The sequence below is a fragment of the Trachinotus anak genome, unplaced genomic scaffold (genome assembly GCF_046630095.1).
Source record: "Trachinotus anak isolate AG129_WGS33_773 ecotype Australia unplaced genomic scaffold, CSIRO_AGI_Tana_v1 ptg000019l, whole genome shotgun sequence".
NCBI classification, from domain to species: domain Eukaryota; kingdom Metazoa; phylum Chordata; class Actinopteri; order Carangiformes; family Carangidae; genus Trachinotus; species Trachinotus anak.
Window position 1 is genome coordinate 12891141 of NW_027273870.1, and position 21107 is coordinate 12912247.

The following is a 21107-nucleotide window of genomic DNA, read 5'->3' on the forward strand; positions in this document are numbered from 1 at the left end:
AAAACACATCTTTCATTTCATTTGTGTCCCTCTTCAATGACAGCGAGTGGCTGTCCTCTCCAGCCTAACCACTGAGATTAAAATCACTTTCTCAAGTTAAAAGTAATATTTTCAGGAAAAATCCACCAAAGAGAGAACTGAAACTGATGGCTGACTGAATTAACAAAACCAGAGTGCAAAAAAGTTTTAATATTGAATGCCAACATTTGACAGTGGTGCAGTGGTAGCACTGTCCCCTCACAGCAAGAAGGTTCTGTGTTTGAACCCTGGGCCTGGGGTCTCTCTGTGTGGAGTTTGCATGTTCTGCCCTTGTCTGCGTTGGACCCTCCAGGTACTCCAGCTTCCTCCCACAGTCCAAAGACATGCACGTTAGGTTAATTGGTGACTCTGAATTGCCCATAGGTGTGAATGGTTGTTTGTCTCTACAGTCAGGTCCATAAATATTGGGACATCGACACAATTCTCATCTTTTTGGCTCTAAACACCACCACAATGGATTTGAAATGAAACAAACAAGATGTGCTTTAACTGCAGACTTTCAGCTTTAATTTGAAGGTATTTACTTCCAAATCAGGTGAACGATGTAGGAATTACAACAGTTTGTATATGTGACTCCCACTTTTTAAGGGACCAAAAGTAATGGGACAAATTAACAATCATAAATCAAACTTTCACTTTTTAATACTTGGTTGCAAATCCTTTGCAGTCAATTACAGAGTGAAGTCTGGAACGCATAGACATCACCAGACGCTGGGTTTCATCCCTATTGATGCTCTGCCAGGCCTCTACTACAACTGTCTTCAGTTCCTGCTTGTTTTTGGGGCATTTTCCCTTCAGTTTTGTCTTCAGCAAGTGAAATGCATGCTCAATCAGATTCAGGTCAGGTGATTGACTTGGCCATTGCATAACATTTCACTTCTTTGCCTTAAAAAACTCTTTGGTTTGCTTTCGCAGTATGCTTTGGGTCATTGTCCATCTGCACTGTGAAGCACTGTCCAATGAGTTCTGAAGCATTTGGCTGAATATGAGCAGATAATATTGCCCGAAACACAGAATTCATCCTGCTGCTTTTGTCAGCAGTCACATCATCAATAAATACAAGGGAACCAGTTCCATTGGCAGCCATACATGCCCACACCATGACACTACCACCACCATGCTTCACTGATGAGGTGGTATGTTTTGCATCATGAGCTGTTCCTTTCCTTCTCCACGCTCTTCTCTTCCCATCACTCTGGTACAAGTTGATCTTTGTCTCATCTGTCCATAGGATGTTGTTCCAGAACTGTAAAGGCTTTTTTAGATGTTGTTTGGCAAACTCTAATCTGACCTTCCTGTTTTTGAGGCTCACCAGTGGTTTACATCTTGTGGTGAACCCTCTGTATTCACTCTGGTGAAGTCTTCTCTTGATTGTTGACTTTGACACATCTCCTGGAGAGTGTCCTTGATCTGGCCAACTGTTGTGGAGGGGTTTTTCTTCATCAGGGAAAGAATTCTTCAGTCATCCACCACAGTTGTTTTCCATGGTCTTCCGGGTCTTTTGGTGTTGCTGAGCTCACCGGAGCATTCTTTCTTTTTAAGAATGTTCCAAACAGTTGATTTGGCCACACCTAATGTTTTTGCTATCTCTCTGATGGGTTTGTTTAGATTTTTCAGCCTAATGATGGCTTGCTTCACTGATAGTGACAGCTCTTTGGATCTCATATTGAGAGTTGACAGCAACAGATTCCAAATGCAAATAGCACACTTGAAATGAACTCTAGACCTTGTATCTGCTCCTTGTAAATAGGATAATGAGGGAATAACACACACCTGGCCATGGAACACCTGAGCAGCCAATTGTCCCATTACTTTTGGTCCCTTAAAAAGTGGGAGGCACATATACAAACCGTTGTGATTCCTACACAGTTCATCTGATTTGGATGTAAATACCTTCAAATTAAAGCTGAAAGTCTGCAGATTAGCACATCTTGTTTATTTCATTTCAAATCCATTGTGGTGGTGTTTAGAGCCAAAAAGATGAGAATTGTGTCGATGTCCCAAAATTTATGGACCTGACTGTATATGTCAGCCCTATGATAGACCGGTGTCGTGTCCAGGGTGCACCCCGCCCTTGCCCTTTGTCAGCTGGGATAGCCTCGAGCCCCCCTGCGACCCTGTACAGATAAGCGGTATAGATAATGAATGGATGGATGCCAACTTTTGTAAATTTCTTTATTTTTTTTTACAATATGGTAAATGGACTGCACTTACTGTATACAACACTTGTACCATACACACACTCATACATTGATGGAACAGCCAAGAGAGGTAATTTGAGGTTCAGTATCTTGTCTAAGGACACTTCAACACATGGATTGTAAGAGCCAGGGATTGAACCACTAACCTTTTGATTAGTGGACGACCTGCTCTACCTCCTGAGCCACAGCCACTTGTGTAATTATAATATGGCTGACTTTTGGGGAAAGATTGTTGAGCTATGGTTTAAGGTATATTTAAGGTTGGGCTACTAATGTTAAACACCTGCCTAATCTTAAGGTATGTGTAAAGTTCAGCAACTGAAAAATTAAGATTAGGAAAAGGTCAGGATTATTAGAAAAAAAAGAACAAGAAATGTGAATTGCGGGCCAATGAGAAGACACAGACTCTAGCCTCCTGTAGTTAGGTCAAATTTCTGATATACACATCTATCTCATTGCCACACCCTTTCTAGCTGTCTTACAACATAAAGGGAAATGAACAATAAATAATGGTCCTGAACAGAAATGGTGAGCTATGGAATTGCACAGTGAATGTCATTCCTTAGGATACTGGGCTGAAAACACATACACACACACACACACACACACACACACACACACACACACACACACACACACAAACACACACAAACACACACAGACACATGCATTACTGAGTTTGTCTACCTCTGACATGGGTGTGGTTCAGCTGTTATTTAATACGGTGGCTGTATTGCTCATCACCATCTTGACTGACTGATGCTGATAAAAACAGAATGCTTGCACTTTTTGGCTGGTGTTCATATATAAATACAAACTGCTTGTTTTTTTGTTTTTTTTAATAGAGGGAAAGAGTGAAAAATAAAGAAAGAGAAACTTCAGGGCTGTTCTATGTTTTCTTGGGTTTCAGGACAAAAATAAACTAATATATAATATAATATATTATTAAATAAACTAATTTCATGTGTTTATCTGCTTGAAATCTTTCCTGTAGATCAGTGTTTGCATTTATGTTTGAACATTCTATTATTGCCATAAAGTATATCCCTTCCAGGCTAAAATGTAGTGTCCACATACGTGTCAGAATCCCCATAGACCTCAGGGAATACCAAGCTAATCTGTGATAAGAAAAAAAAAAGGTTGTAGTATTTGTAGTGTCTGGTAGTATTTCAGGAAAGCTATCATAAAAAACGGAGAAACAATCTATAATTTTTTTTTCTAATAGAGGAAATTAAGGTTTCCAAACTTATTAGAAAAAAACCCACATCCTTTTGGGGATAATCGTTTCATTAAATTAAACTTTAGAAGGTTCCAGAGCACAAAACTATTAAATATTTGGGGCAGTTAATTTGTTGTTGATTATTACTGATGACTCATCCATTACTTTCAAAGGTGACATTTCTGGATTTAAAACTCACTTGAGGACTCCCCATCCACTGAAGTATCAGTAAACTCGATAAAGGAGTGCAAAAGCATTTCACTGTGAACAGGTCATTGACATTTGACAAGAGGGTCAGCAAAGCTGTCATGGTAGGTTTTGTTCACTTCTTTTTATGTTTCTATGTAAGGTAAGAGCAGAGAATAGACTACTATTAAACATCTGGGCACCCTCATAGCATCTTGATGCAAAGGATAGATCAGAGCATCAGAGCAAACCTCCAAACTCTTCAGGAAGATTCAGATTTGATCTGTGAAGCATTTTCAGCACCTGACCGCACAACTGCCCAAGATTCATCACCAGTTTTCTCTACTAGTTGACAGGAGTGGAAATTGTGGAGTTGGCCCATACATAATGTCTTTATTGTGTATTATCCCCTAAGAAAGTGTGCAAACTGGCCCAGCTGGTCCAGAACATTGCTTGCATGGGTCAGCCATGATTGCCCCAGTGGATCAGCTTCCTCCTGTCAGCGGTCTTTCCAAGATGTCATGTGGTTATAGCCTAGCAGGCAGGCCACATTGGTCCCTACATGGGGCCTAGGTAACCACAAACTACTGAAGTTTCATAAATTACAAAAAATCAGGGTAGAGGGCAGAGGTGTTTTTCTTTCAAAAAGAACTGAGTGAACATAATATAAGTACTGTACTTTCTCAGTTAAATACAGTACATGCAGGCATTACATATTATATATTTTTTTCAAGGTCTATTTTGAGCTGTCAAGATAACCTATCCTCTGTATGTTGAGAGAGATAATACATCACTAGAAAAAAATAACATATTCATTGATATCACCTAAATCTGAAATGCTTCTTTCATTCTGTGAAAATTTGTAAAACATAAAAAAAATGTTTTTCCTTCAAACAGCAATAATAGCTACTTTTTAAAGGTGTAAAAGTTATAAAAGGGTATGAATGGATCACTGAGCTAAATGCTACATATTTTAATTAATAATTGAATTTAAAGTCTGCTTTTTTACATGTTGCTTTCTGATCCTCTTTAAAGGCTTGAGCTTTGTAAGTTCTTCTATGACTCTCACTGGCCCCTTTCCACCAATAGTGTTTGAGTATGTCTGTGTTTTCTTGGAGCAAATCTACTTTTGGCTGACAGTCTTCATGTGTTTTATAATGTAGACTTTGGAGCTGTGTTTATGATAGTTTAATTTGGGGAATAAAGTTGTGGTGAGAGGGGGTGCTTGTGGCCTGTAGTGGTGATGTCTTCAATTATAGATGGGGGACTAATGCGATCAACAGTTTTTTGGACAGAAATACGTGTAAAGGTCCAGTTCAAGATCTGTGTACTGCATATTTTCTCCAATTCATGGTGAGTTACTGCAGCCATGCATCCACATGTGGAGACTACACTCTTACATTGAACTACAGGGGTTATGGTTAGAATACTGGCCTTTCTAATTTTGAGGTTTGTTATGTTTCACCATGCAAAAGATTTTCTGCTTATCCACATAATTTGGGCTCCTTTGTCTACCAGTTGATTTGCCATTTTCTAGTTTTCCTGTGAGCACCTGCTTTTTCAGATTGCACTCAACTACTCTTGATCTCTCACTTTTTTGAGCCTCATTATTACCTCCTTCACTTAAACAGTCTCTTCTTTACTCTGCATATTGACAGGCAGCTCCACCTCAATCATTTATGCATGAACTAACATTGAAACAACACTGCTGCCAAAGACACATTTAGCAGTCAATTGTCCATTTACTTCTGAACCCTTGCAATTTGTTCACTATGTATTTAAAGGGCTATATCTCCCACACAGTTCTTTCTATATTGACATAAATCCAGTCAAATCAAAACAGATACCTTGCACTTTAAGGTAGTATCCATCATTTCATTTCAAATACTAACACTCTGAACTCTATACATTAGGCCCCCATGATATGAAGAAAATGAAGAAGAAGAAATGACTTGAGACAAATACTGAAGTGTGCATATACAGTTCCTATGTCTTCCTCTACTATCATGCTAGCTAACTTCACTGTCACCACCAAATTAACACCATGGCCTAAGTATCCAGGCTCCATCTAACAATCTGTTGTCATGCTGAGTGTCCAGGGCTTAAGTTGAGGTTTCAGTGGTGAGAGTGGGGGTTCTCTCATTAGGTCTAGTTATATAATGTTATATTTATCTCATCACATCAATATAATACAACTTATCTGGTTCTTTATTGATACTCATATTAGTTATTATCATTTTAAAAATAATAAAATTTAGAAAATAATTGGAATAAACAAAATGAGTTTCTAGAACAGCAACATTAATGTTTACAGCAGCAGAGTCACTGCATATAACATAAAATTTATCTAGAAACAAATGTAAATTGTCAATAAACTAAATAATATTCCTGACATGAAAATACTGCGTGAAACTGAATGAAGACCACAGACATTGTCACTGTCAGTCTGCCCTCTTCCCTCTGCTGCTCATGTCCGTGCAGGTAACACTGCGACCAAGTGGGCGGCTGCTGTCACAGCCTGTAGTTGTAATTAACACAAATGAAGCTGCAGTCTACATACAGAAACTTTTGCTTTTAGCTTGTTCATAACAGTTCACTAGTAGCCTAACATTAGCACTCTGTGGTTGTGTAAAACAAACCGCAGTTGTGAAAAACAAACCACGATGGATGGGAGCAGTTAAAAATAAAGCTTTTCTACGTGTTTAAAGATTGATGAGCAGGTGGAGTGACGAAGGAAGCTTATAACATTTTGTTGACACTTAAAGAGCTGTTGCTGTTGTTGTCAGCTCCAATAAAGCGTTCAGTTCTCACTGGTCTCCATCACTGCTTCTGTGCTGTGTGTGTGTGTATGTGAGTGTGTGTGACAGAAAGGAGAGGCTGCAGCTCAGCCACCAGGACACCAAAATGCGGTAGCGAACATTAAACATAGTGGCTTTTTTTTCTCTGTTTCTTTTGACTCAGGCACTGCACTTTGTGGACCATGTGAATGCAGTCAGCACTGCTTTACATAGATTGATATATAGGATGTCGTATATATATACAGAGAAATAAAGTGTAACTCTTACTGGCTGAGACTATGTTCACAATAGTCAGTTTGTATTCCATAACTCTCAAGCACTGAAACAATGTGCTGCTGCATTGAATCACAAGAAAATGACAGCACTATCTCATCAGAGTTAATAGTCATTGGTGGAGTGTCACTTCTACTAATCATTTTACATTCTTAGTTCTACCAAAAGGCTATAGCAGGTGGAGCACTTGGCAAGTAGCATTTTAAAAAGATTTCTGATAGACATGTAACAACACCTGGAACCATAGTGACCTTGGCACTTGACTGTTTCTTTTGGCACAAACAAAACAAACAGCGTCATACATACAAAGAAAAATTATATATATATATATATATATATATATATATATAAGAATAATGTCAAATAATCAGGCTCTGCTGAATGCATCATCCCCCCCTCTGTAATACACACACGCACGCACGCATGCACGCACGCACGCACGTACACACACACACACACACACACACACACACAATGCTGTCAAGAGTCCTTCAGCGGAAACAACTTTTCTTCAAGAGCTGCCTTCCAAAAACACTTGACAGGAACAGAAATTGGCAATTCATTCCTTCACTTGTTCATTTTATCCCCCTTCTTTTTTCAGCTATTTTTTTTTTATTAATCACAATCACTTGCTTGCTGCACGTGTTCAAATTGCAGAGTGCATTTTTGTCAGGGGTTTTTTTTCCAACTGTGAGAAGAATGGCCTAATCAAGGCAAATTGGTGCTAATCTTCTCACTCTTTAATGAGAGATTTAAAGAGAGAAGCAGACAGAACAATTTCAACAAAAATGAACAGGATAGACAGCTCTACTATACTGGAAATAACGGAGAGACAGATAGACAATGCTAAACAGTGATCCAGTGAGAAACAGGAGATACAGATAGAGAGACAGCAAGAGTTGAACCTACCAACTTGTTGAATGGTCTAGCAGTTGAATGGCACTGGTCTGCTGATAAGTTGTGTCATTCCCATCTGTGCTTCCAGAGCTAAGGAAGAAAAAGAGGGAAATATAAAATCAGAAACAATAACTGACCAGGCCTGGATACAAGCATGTACTCTCAAACCACATTAACCGATTTCCTGTAAGTGTGAGACAAGGAAACATACTGCATGGTGTCAACAAGAAAAATCTGATCTGGTCCAGACAGTTTGGTACACTGTGGAGGCTCCCACTCAACAACAACTGAATATTTTTGGTATATTAATCTTTGTTTTCTGTTTTTTTTTTTTTGGCTTGTCATGAAAAATGTAAATATATTTTCTTCTTTCTTTATGGTTGTGTTATCTACTCTGCTCTATTGGTTGAATGACATTATACCATTAAAGTCACCTACATGGTAAAAGAAACCAATAGTACACCTATTGGTAGAGCACACAGTGCAAACTGCAGACAAAATCACAGAGAGATGTAACAAGATACCATTTCTGCCTTTACCATCTTTTTCTGTCAACAGCTTGCATTATTTACACAACTGCAGGAGGTCCCTTGGCAGGAAATGTTAACTATACTGTAGGTCATAATGAGCATTTGTGCCAACAGCTTTTCTACGGTCTTTTGCTGCTGCTACTTTTCTTCTTCCCAGGGAAATTGAATCACTATTCATCTGAGATGTGAATCACAGTTCACTTGTCCAAATGGCAGGAGTTCAGACTGACCTGCCAACTTTTAAAAGCCACCTTTCAAGCCTCCACAAGCTGAGTATGTGGTTCAAACACATATCATAGGGATACCATTTTGTAAGTGTAAAGGAGGATAAAAAGATGACATGGACTCAGTAGCAGGTCATTAAAAAAACAAATTTACATCATTCTTTATTGATATGGTTACAGGGAGTCACAAACAGGATGAAATTGTCCTCCTGTAAAAAACAAGCCCATAGGTCATCTGTGCATCAGGTTATTATGACCCACAGTTGCATTTTGTTGCTAGGTGACATCTAGTGGCCGTAGTAATATCAGGAGCAAAGGGAGAAATGAAGTGACATAGTATGTAGAGCTACAAAGTCCACATCAGGAGGTTGGGGTGGATGGATGGGTCAACAAAACACAGTAACACGACATAGGACAGCGGTGTTCGATTGCCCTGTGAAAGTAGCTTATGGTGTTTCTATTATCCATGACCACTAACCACATTAACCACATTGTTATTTTTGTAACCATGACACAAAAAATGTTCACTGTTGAGGAAGTACTTATTTTAACCCAAATCGCCATCTTTTCCTAAACCTAATGAAGCCATGACCGTTATTATAGTAACCATGGCGATGACAGTTAGTATGCCACTTTCAGTACAGTCCACCTGTTTGTTATTGTAACCAACAACCAAGGTCTGGTATGCCTGTCGCTGTTGGGGTGCTATTTCAAGAGACACTACTATAGGTTGTATTACATAGTTGTTGAAAGCCACCTGTATGGTTGTTTGGGTTTGAGGGCTGGTTGAACAGGATCGTAAAGATGAGTTGTTGTAGGTTAATTTAATCATGTCAACAGTGTAAAGAGACTATTGCCTTAATCACAGTTTTACCAAAAGCAGAATTAAATGCACAAAGATAGCACTGTACACTGGAACTATTGCAAATCGCAAGTACTGTATCATTTAATTTAATTTTTACAATAATTTAATAGAATCATCTATTTCGTCTTTGTGTGATCACTTCATGATAAAGATAAAATACCAAGAATAAAAATGATTGGAAGATAGGGACATGTGAGTTGGAAAAAGAGGAAAGGAAGCTCCCTGTATTCATAAGTGGTCTCTGTCCAGTTACCTGTTTGTGAGGTCTCTAATAAAAGTGTATGAATATTTGATTTTTTCATTAATTTCTCTGGTGTTTGAGTCTGAGAGCACTTGTCTATGTCAAGGTTAAATACATATGAGCAGATGGAGATTGTGTCCACTTCTAAACTCTGGTGTGTACTAAGATAGTGGTAAATGTACCAAAGCACTTTACACTACAAGCCACATTCATCAGACAGCGCATTTTCTACGCATACTGTTCTTTTCTATCACACACACTCAGACACTGATGATACATCAGGGGCAATTCAGGGTTAAGTATCTTCCCCACAGACGCTTCGCCATGCAGACTGGAGGAAATGGGAATTGAACCATCAACCATTTAGATTAGTGGACGACCTGCTCTACCTTCTGAGTCACAGCCACCTCCTAAGACAAACCATGTATCTCTGTCGGACCACACTGCACATCAAGTATTTATGTCAGATCTGACAGGCCACCCCTGAAGACAGTGCAAAAGCCAGTCGCCATAGAGATGAGGGAGATGTGATATTTAAAAGTACACAAAAAGTGCAACAAATTAAAAGAGAGCTGGAGAGAGGTCAGTCCTTGGCTCTTTTCTCACCTCCACACAGATGGCCAATCACGGCATGAAGTCAGTATGAATGTAGACTGTTGGTTTGTGAAAGTTACAGACATTGTTGGACACAGACCCCCCCTCCCACCCCGCTCCCCAAAAAAACACAAACAAACAAACAAACAGTTTCCAACCATCTGAGCAGTACTTTGGATGGAGTATAAAGCCCACTTTAGTGTAGTGCTGTGTACACCAGGGTGTGGCTAACAAGGGAAAGACACTGAACATGAAACAGAAAATCAGATTGAGGGAGATACAGCAACTAATGTTTTATGGTGATCAAATAAGGACTTACAAACAGAGTCAAAACACTTGCATGTAGGAAGACACAAAAACACACACACAGAGACACACTAGCACCTAGAGAGGTCCAACTCTTCAATGTGACATTGAGCTAATCAGATTTGAGGGAGGAAAGTGTTTGATAAACAAATCGCCCAACCCCACATCCCCCACCCCACTTCTCTTCTATAGCTCTCTCCTACTTTCTCACTAATCAGTAGAAGAGCTTTTAGAGTGCAGAGAAGGATCCGTATTTACTCACTAATGCATGTCAACAGCCAAATCTACTCCATGACGATGAATAAACAACTATTTACCCCATAACCACTCTTCACGGGAAAAGCAAACTCCTTCACAAAAGCCACAAAACGTTGTTGCAGCAGGGCACCACCACCCCAATGAAATGGATTGTTCAATAAATTCTAAATACAGTTAATGTGCATGTAAGACTACATGCAAGTAAGCAGGGTTCAAATCTTCTTTCAAAGTCTTTTGAAATCAAACAGATTGCTATTTCTACATTAAAGATTACAGAAAAGCAGGGATCTGCCTAGTGAAACCAGCAATTAGCCTACACCATGGTCAATAAAATCAACAAATGTTTGATAGGGGTCACTCAGTATTTTTAAGGGATGATTCTAATACCAGCTATTAGTAATCAAGGAGACCGATAACTGATATTTGGAACCAATATACCAACACAAAACTGCTACTATATGAAGTCTATGGACCACCTCACTCATTTCAATGAAGGAAGGCTAAATAAGAGAGACATCGCTGCTTATAATTAATACAACTTAACAGCACCACACAGTGGCAATCCTAGACTGTGATGGGCCCCAAGCAAAGAAGCTCATTGAAACAACCCCGCCCCCTACCATGCAGGCTATTAGCAGATGCTACAATTACAGATGTTGCCTAAACGGCTTACATGCAGGCAATTGGTAGAAGCTAACTAGGGGAGCCACTTAGGGGGGTTTTGGGGCAGCAGCAATGCACTGTATAGAGTCTTTATGGGAGGTTTATTGTGGTTATTGCGAAATGCCACCAGGGGCCCCTCTTCGCCTTGGGGGCCCCAAACATATGTCTGCTTTGCCTCTCCTAACAGCACCACGCAATATATCCTCCATAATGACCATGCAGTTGAATCAAACAACTCTCTACAACAATTTGAATAAAAACTGAAAATTATAACCTCCATGAAGGAGTATGTATTGCTGTTATACTAGATTACATTAATATTAGCTAGATGTTTCTAATAAACTGCCAAATGAATGTCTTTTTGTAAACATCATTTGTATGCACAGGCTGCAAAGAGCCTGACACATTTATTGGCTGCTCTTGGAGGATATGTATTAAAATACTTATGCATACATCTGGTAGCCTAAAGATGCTCTTAAATTTAAAAGTTTTATCATGTTATTATTAACACTGTTTTGCATGTTTATCCCTCCCCCTTTTAAAAATGTCATCTAGTAACATTTAGTCACAGCAAATTTTAACTGTCTCACTTTTATCTGAGCACATTTTTTACACAAGCAATTGTACTTTTGCTAGAGTAAAATTTATTTTAAGTTACAGTTATGAGTGGCTGACGTGGGTAAATGGTAAATGGACTGCTTACTTGCTTTTCTTCTACCACTCAAAGCGCTTTACAATGGAAGCCACATTTCACACACACAGTCGTACAGCGCTTACATTTACACAGACTTCTTATACCATTCACACATACACGCACACACACACACACACACAAACACACACACACTCATACACTGATGGAACAGCCATCAGAGGCACTTGTTTTGCTTTAGCACTCATAGCTCTCTCTTTCTTTTAACAGGTTGAATGTAGTCACATGAACAGAAATACACTATAATTACTGTAATAAATGATCAAATATTGTAAACTACACCATTTCTTCCACTGGCAGTGGGAGGCAAAAAAAAAAAATCATAAATTTACAGTCATTATTGGAGTTTTCAACTTTGATTCATGCAAACTTCTTAAAAGATGAACATCCAACAAAAAACGTACATACTGCATGTGAGCAAATGTAGCTCTGAGGATGAACAGTCATTCTTCTGCAAAGTAAGTTGATGCAGATGCAAAAAAAAAAAAAAACAAACAAAAAAAAACTCTATTATATTACAGTATACCATGCTTCTCACTGCTGATCTCCTGCAGTGCTACCACCACAAGAAGAACACAAAGGCTGGTTGAGCTCCCTCTTGCATACGAGAAATATCACACAAGTATTGCAGCTGTATCCTTAACAGACCTATTGAGACTGGACAGAGTCATTTTAAAACTCTACTGCAATGTAGAGAGACAGATAGGCTTCTGGTAGATATGTTGCAAAATTAGCAAAAATCTGTACTCGTGTGGTTACATTTTCACTTGTTAAAAATATTCACACCAATGTAATATGAATTTGAAAAAAACAAAAAAGGACAGCTTGTGGAAAAAACGTGAACTTACATGTTGAAAATATTCACACACCTGTGTTCTGAATGTGAGGTTACAGAAAAAATATTAACAAATATGTAGATTGATATTTACATAAATGCAATGACAGATGCAAAAATGTAATCCAACATTTACTCATATTCATTGATTTATTTATTGACTTTTATCTGAGTCCATTTTCCAGTACAACTCTGTTGTTACAACGTCTCACTGTAAGTTCACAAATGTGCTTTCTTGCATAACAGAGAGGGTTTTGGTGGAAAATAGACTTGAGTAAAATATGATATAAATATGAGTAAATACTGAATTTCACAGCTTTGTTGTATAAATTTAAATATCAATCTACACATTTGTGAATATTTTTTTTAGACTGTACATTCTGAAGATGTGTGAATATTTTTCATGAGTGAAAATTTTAACATTCCAGTTCACATTTTTTCTACAAGCTCTTGATTTTTTTCCCCTGTGACTTCAAATTCAGTTTACATGTGTGTGAATATTTTATACAAGTGAGAAACATATAAGTTCCAGATTTTGTTCTACAGGTTCTAACATGCAACATATTTCCTTGAGACTGTCCCAGCATCCACTGTGACACACAGACACACTCGAGATAGGTTCCCAGTCTGTCTCAGGACTCAGACACACACACAAACACATTCATATTCACTCTCACACCTCCACACTGACAATCACACCAACAGAGTTTCCAGTTCTCCATGAGCTGAATGTCTTTGGCTTGCTATATAACTTATGTTGAATCTAATCACAGGCCTTCATTTGAGTCTGCAAAACTATGAATACAGCAAAGTATGCTCAGTTAATTATCAAGATGAAGATAAAGATATCAAGATATGCTTTAATTTTACTCATGAGAACTCTGATGATGATTCACAGAAAAAAATATCAACAATTTTGAAAATCGGTTAATCATAAAATTTGTAGATATGTCTTACGACATTGTAAATTGAGTATGTTTGGACTTTGATCTCTAATTTTCACAAATATAACCATTATTACAAAAAAAAACTATAGAGATTCATTGAAAGTGAAAAGGACAGGAGGAGGACAGGAGTAGGACAGGAGGAGGAGAGGAGGAGGACGAGAGGAGAGCAGGTCCAAAAAGCCTTTAACACTTTTGCAGTGATAATGAGACACATGTCACCTCAAGACCTCTTTAACATATGGGACCTTACAGTTTGCCTACATTGTAGCCAAAATATAAGTCCATCTGTCTATTAACTGAGCTGCCATTTTTTCATGCAACCACAATTTTGTGTTCCATGTCAAACATGTCAAGCTTTGCAGTCTATATACATATACGTTGATCCAGTATTGTGTATGTGTTTACTTCAATGTGACAGTACCCCCATCGACAAAGCCAGGTTCATAAACAAAGTGTTTTCCCAGTTTGGCATGGAAGAACCTGACTGGCCTGCACAGAGCCCTGACCTTAACCCCATCCAACACATTTGGAATGAGCTGGAATACTGACTGTGAGTCGGCCCGTATTGCTAGACATTAGCTCCTGATTGCTCTCGTGGCTGAATGGGAGCAAATCCTCGCAGCCAGGTTACAACATCTGGTGCAAAGCCTGAAACTGGAAGAGTGGAGGCTCCTACAGCAACAGATTATAGCCCATGGAGCTGATTTGCGATGTAGAAAGTGAAAGCAAAGCACCTTACAAGCGCAACACATTTGTAGAAACTTCTGCGACAGTGTGGTGACCAACTTTCTGAACAATATTTGACATCCACTGTAGAAAGAAGTGCGTTGGGCTGCAGAATGAGTCACAAAATGTATTGCTTTATTTGTAGAGTACACTGAGATATAAGACAATGTCATTTTCAGTCGCAACTGGAAAAATTGAGGTGTTCAGAAACTTTTGACCAGTAGTGTACCGTGATACATACTGTTGACCTGTTACTAGGCTCCAGTGCTACATACTATAGCTATATATATAATATATACCTTGATATGATGTCTGAAAAGTCTTTATCCAAACCTCATGTGACATTTGATAATTTTGTTTAAGAGAATAAAAAAACATTTGTATGTTATCTTACAGCTAGCGTAAAAGTAGTCCAATTTTCAAGTGCTCCTTTGCGTGAAGGTTCATCATCTGCTTTTCAACATCAAATGTAAAATAGTTATTTTTTGGAAAATTTCAAACACAGCTTACCCAAATTCAAATGTCCACATGTGGAACCAGAACAACTTCACAAAAAAAGAAGTCAGTCCGTGTGTCAGTTTATCCATCTCAATTATTATATTTTTATTTGCCTATACATCTCTCTGTAACTTTATCTGTGCATTTATCTGTGCTCTGTGTCTTGCTTAACTAGAAGGTTTTTTCACTCTGCCAAGGAAGCAGGATAACATTCTGCTCGTAGGAGGGCTGGCTGAGCCGTGCTGTTCCTTTTCCATATTTATGACTGAGAGGTGTGCAAGGAATTGCTTCCACACCCCCTCCCACTTCAGCTCCTCTTCGTCTTCCAACTGTTTCTCTATCCATCTGTCCATCCTTCCATAGTACCTGCTGATCAGTGGGTTTTTCCACATTGCTGAAAGTACAATTACCATAATGAGTTGTTTCAGTTTTAAACAGCATCCAATCTTGTTCTTCAATGTCTTTCATAACCTGACAGTTTGGTTATCTCTACAATCTAGCATCAACTGCAATCCAACCAAGTGAAGTTTTCTCTTCTGTAGAGAAAACTTCACGTGGATGTCACTCTATATACTTTGCCACCTGACTTCCTCCTTTACTTTGTCTGTAACTGTTTTTTTACCTGATAAAATACTGATATATAAACCATATTACAGTTTAAATGTCAAAGGTAGACTAGGATGTGCTATATACATCTTGCATATATAGTATATGCATATGCTCATATGGTTATTAAAAAGTCTAATTTTCTTTCCTGATTGGCTTTAGGGTTAATGATCAATCAAAGGAGAGAAAAAACAAACAAGAACACACCCTACACATAATCAAAGGTAGTGATGGCTATGAAAAGCAAAGCACTGTTTACATAATAAGAGGATAAGATGAAACATATCATCTTCTCAATCAAATGCAACAAACAGTAAAATTGTAACAATGCCATTTAACCCTTTGATGACTATTGTCTCTTATATGAAAAATCAGATGGCTAGCATTTGTTGTATTCAGAGGAGTTTAGTGAAAATTAAATGTAAATATTGCAGAAGGCTGGTAAAGTGTGAGACTGCATGTGCTTCCCCAGTAGCTACAATATCTCAATTGAAAAAATATGGTCATAATGTGAGCATGTTGAAAAAAAAGAGAGAGATGTAATGTATGTCACTTTTTAATATAAGGTGGCCTTTAAGTCTGTAATTGAAAATGATGGGTGTCTCTGAATTTATGTCTGAGGTGAGAAGGTCAGAACAACAGAAAAAAACAAGGCACAAGTAACTAATAGCAGCTGAGCACAGGCTACAGATCTGAGCATTTCTCTGGAGACCAAAATTAACACCAGAGGAATTTCATAGCATAGACAACATGCTCAATGAGCTGTAAATTCATTCCAGTGATCAACAGGTGACATGAATCACAGTAATGCACCAAAAAAGGCAGTGAAGAAGAAAACTGAAAGCTAATTAACATGTATATTAACAATGCAGAGCTCAAAAACCAGCCTTGCAATGACGACAGATAGACATTCCAAACTTTTACTAGATTTCAAGAATCAGAATCAGAATCCGTTTTATTGCCAAGTATGTTTCCACATACAAGGAATTTGTTCTGGTGATTGGTGCAATTGGAGATTCTTGGAGGTTCTTGTAAACAACAGGTTTACACAGTTTTAGTTTCTGCCTGTATGTGGGAATCAGGTGGACCATCACATGGTCAGAGTGGCCCAGTGCAGCCCGGGGGACGGCGTGATAAGCACCACTGATTGTGGTGTAACAGTGGTCCAGAGTGTTCCCCTCTCTGGTCGGGCAATTAACAGACTGTCTGTATTTGGGCAGTTCGTGGCTGAGGTTACCTTTGTTAAAGTCACCAAGGACAATAACTACGGAGTCCGGGTTGGTCCGCTCCACACACAGTATCTGCTGTGGCCTGTGGTGGAATGACGTGAACTCACGAGGGAGTAGAAGGACCTGCAGTTTATGATGAAAGTCTCCAGGTCAGGAGAACAGTGCTGCAGGATCACTGTCACGGCCAGCTCCAGCGCAGAGTCCGGAATCGATCCACACAGCCACGTCTCCGTGAAGCACAGAACGGAAGATGAAGAAAAGTCTCTGTTCTTCTGCACCAATAGCTGAAGTTCATCCAGCTTGTTGGGCAGTGAACGCACCTTGGAGAGAAAGATACCTGGGAGCGGTGTGCGAAGTCCGCGCCGGCGGAGACGCGCAAGCGCACCGGCACGTTTTCCTCTCCTCCGGCGTTTCACTGCGAGAGCAACGGTCAGTGCACCTCTGACCAAAATGTCCAATAATTCCACAGGTGAGTCGAGGAAGGTGGAAAAATCCTCTGGAGTTGTTTCTCTGATGTTAATGAGCTCTTCTCTGGTGAAAGAGCTCCGGAAACCAAGGCAGAAAACTGAATTTATAAAGAAAATAAGAGTGCGCACCAACACACCGAGGCAGCCATCCGCGGCACCATGGCACGTACATTGAAATTTGGTAAGTAACATTGAATATAAACAGATACTTTGTTTGCTAGAAAACTCCACAGGGGACATTTAATTAATAAGGAAAACAATCAATGGCTCCAGAATGGTCATGAGGACTGGGAATGGGAAGAGCTGGGGCAGGAGGTTCATAAAAACCTTCAATGTGGGCCATACACGACGGTCACTAGTTGGAGAACAAGAAGCAAGGTTTTTGTCAAATGTGTAATAGTCATTCTGGTCAAGGTACATGCAAAGAAGATATAGAAGATAATTTTACAGATAGATAGACTAAGACTAAAGATGAAGTGATGAGAAGATATACACTGGGATATGTCTGAGGGCATTTTACCAATAGTGAAACAAAGCTGCTAAAGCAGGAAAAGTAAAAAAATACAAAAGGCGGGAAATAAAAGCAACAAAGCAATCCATGTAACCAGTGCACGTGACCAAAGCAAAAAGTACATAGACTAATGTAAACTATGTTCAAGCAGAAACTGAGGTGGTAAAATACTTTAACAAAGAAACAGCTGTTACACAAAAAGCTGTTAACTCGTCTGGGCCCATGATGACATCTCAGTGAACTACTTTGAAGTTTAATTGCAGAATATTTTTCCCGTTAGTGTCAGTCTCGTCGGATCATGCCCAAAGACTTCTTTTAAGAGATGCCATTTTGCACTCATCTGACGATAATGCACTGAAACATTCTTGATAAGTTAAATCTGCTCCTCTTCTTCAGCTGCCCATGAGGGGAATGTTAGTATACACTTTGTACTTTGAGGGCGGGGTACAGCCTGGATAGGTTGCCAGTCTATCACAGGGCTGACATATGGAGACAAACAACCATTCATGCTCACATTCACACCTACGGGCAATTTAAAGTAACCAATTCACCTAATGTGCATGTCTTTGGACTGTGGAAGGAAGCTGGAGTACCTGGAGAGAATCCACACAGACACGGGGAGAACATGCAAACATCACACAGAAAGACCTTAGGCCCCGGGTTCATACCCAGAATCTCCTTGCTGTGAGGCAACAGTGCTAACCAGTACAGCTGGCACCAATAATCATGCCTCAGTCGCACTCGGTGAGATCACATTGTTTCCCCAATTTGATGTTTGATGTAAATATTAACTGAAGCTCCGGAACTGTATCTGCAGGATTTTATGCACTGCTGCCACACGGTTGGTGGACTGTCCTTGAAAGTTTGAGAACCACTGCTTCAACCCCATAGGCCATCTGTGCAGAGACCTGAGGATGGCAGCTCACAGACACTTGACAAAGCATGAGGATATGCTAGAGAGAATGGGATAAACCTCCCAAAGCCAGCGGTGCAAAGTAGAGACTGTAATTACTGGCAGATATTTTTTCAGATAAGTACTGAATTAAGGGTCTGAATAATAGGAGTGGGAGAAAATAAATCTATTCACTTAAGTATTGCATTTCTTTTTTTTTTTTTTTTTTTTTGTTTTGTTTTTTTTGTTTCTCACATTTCTTTTATCAACATACTGCTTCCTGCACTGATATTTACACTGATCTATTGTAATAACAGCTAGCAGATAACACTTACCATGGGAGCTGGTTAGCCTGATAGCATAAGTGCATGAACCACAGAGCTGCTTCCTTGTTTAAACATCAGCCAGTAGTTGCTAGTTTCCTGCATGTTTAACAGCACTGCTGACCAGTAACAGTTAACTGCTAACTTTTGCTGTGTGACTGTCTATTTCTTGGATACTTCACAATAAAAGCACCAGTGGTTCCACGTTGATTCATTTCATTATAAGAGCACTTAACTGGTATTCCTAATGACAGATTTTTTTCATGATATACATAATCTCTAGAAGTGTATGAATCAAGTTTTATCATTTCAAGTGTTTCAAATGATTCAGGTGTTAAATAAGTAAAAATTAAAAAAAAAAATTAAAATTGCGATGAACCAAAATATCAAAATGTAATAGCTGTCGAATTGCAATTGCAATACTTAAAAATTGCAATACATTGAATACACACCCAAATATTGTGATAGTATTGAATTGGGAGATAAGCATATTGTCCCATCCCTCCTGAATATTATTGTAAATGAGATAATCAATTTCTGATTCTTAATAAACATAATTTAATAAAAATCCTGTTTTCATTTTATCATTGTGGTTTATTGAGTGTAGCTTGATTGGCAAAAATGGTAGTTTTATCAATTCAAAATTAAATGTACAACATGATAAACTGTGCAAAAAGTGTTAGGGGTCTGAATACTTTCTGAAACAACTGTATGTGCAAATAGAAGTACTGCACTCAAAAATCCAAACACTGCTCGCATACACTCAACCTTTGTGGAGAGACAGATGACTGTGTGACGGCCTCAAAGCAACAGCTACGGATGACCTCACATGACCCTTGAGGTTGTCATGGCAGCGTCAGCCTTGTTCCCACAACACCACACTGTTCCATTACTGAGGAACATAATTTATTTATGAAACCATCACTTTACAGACTCACTCTGTTTGTGTGTGTGTGTATGTGTGCGTGTATGTGTGATGTGTGTGTGTGAGAGAAAGAGAGAGAGTTTTTGTCTCTCCACATCAGTAGGTGGATATGTTTGCAAGGATTGTTTGTGTGTCCTTGTGTTGTTAGATGTTGAGGCTGTGCAGCCATTTAACAAGACAAGGTATAAACCTAGTATATGACTGGACTGTGCCCCCCCCGCCCCCCTGCCCCCATGAGTCCAGGGCATAATTTCTCTCCCAGTCCGACCATGTGCCTAGTCCTTTCCTCATCCGGACATATGGTAGATATGATCATATACAGCAAAAGAAAAGGTTTAATACTAATTGAACATGCCAGAATTTTAAATCCCTCTTTCAGTACCATGGAAAGTCCCACTGGGCCAGATGTGCCAAAACACTTATAAACTTAAACCGTTATGGGAAAATAATCTTGAAATGCAATTGCACAATGTGCTGTCAGCATAAAAAATAAATAGGCTATTGTCACAGGAGTGTCAGCGCTGACAGTGAAAGTCCATTTCTGATTTTATTGTTGTTTACACTATAGACTGTTCCATAGTTGGACTGGTCATCAGGAGCATTGGCCACTGTGTCGGGGGGCCAGTCAAAAGATCCATGAAGTTTTTAACAGCCATCTCAGTGTGCTCTCGCTGAGGTGAGCCAACCTGCCACTGCCAGTATTACTTTTGAGGGGTAGCATGAATTTTGTCTCCACCAGGGATAAAAATGTACATAAGAGGCAGGGCTATATAGAAGAGAGGTGGATAACTCCTGGTACCTGTTGTATAATGTCCATGCCATTTAAGCATTATATACATTTACACCACTTTAATTGAATGAATTAAACATAGTCATGCTATTTTAACCTTGTTGTTGGTCAGGGCTATGCTTTGTGTTACAGGCAGTCTCCATCTCTATATCCTTAACTTACCTTGTTATATGTACCATTTTTGCTAAAGGAGCCAGAGAAATTACTAAACATAAGATACATCGAGAGAGAGCAGCATAATTAGGAGGGAGAAAGAGAAGCCATCCATAACTGCTAAGCTAAAGAAACTAGCCGATCTGAATAGCATGTAAACAACAGAAACACCAGCGACTGGAAATGAGACTGTCGTGCA

General features: G+C 39.1%; 1 protein-coding gene and 1 long non-coding RNA gene across 3 annotated transcripts in view; one reads left to right on the top strand and one right to left on the bottom strand.

The window, feature by feature from the left end:
- Positions 1-21107, bottom strand: part of tenm3 (teneurin transmembrane protein 3) — a 310851-nt gene that overhangs the window by 242157 nt on the left and 47587 nt on the right. For both annotated transcript variants that reach the window (XM_071504949.1, XM_071504948.1), the window contains exon 3: positions 7626-7703. The gene's annotated coding sequence lies outside the window, so the exon portion shown is untranslated. The remainder of the gene's footprint in view (positions 1-7625; positions 7704-21107) is intronic.
- LOC139636713 (uncharacterized) lies at positions 17056-18756 on the top strand. Its single transcript, XR_011694449.1, has 3 exons — positions 17056-17495; positions 18406-18569; positions 18643-18756. It is a non-coding gene; the product is annotated as an uncharacterized lncRNA (long non-coding RNA).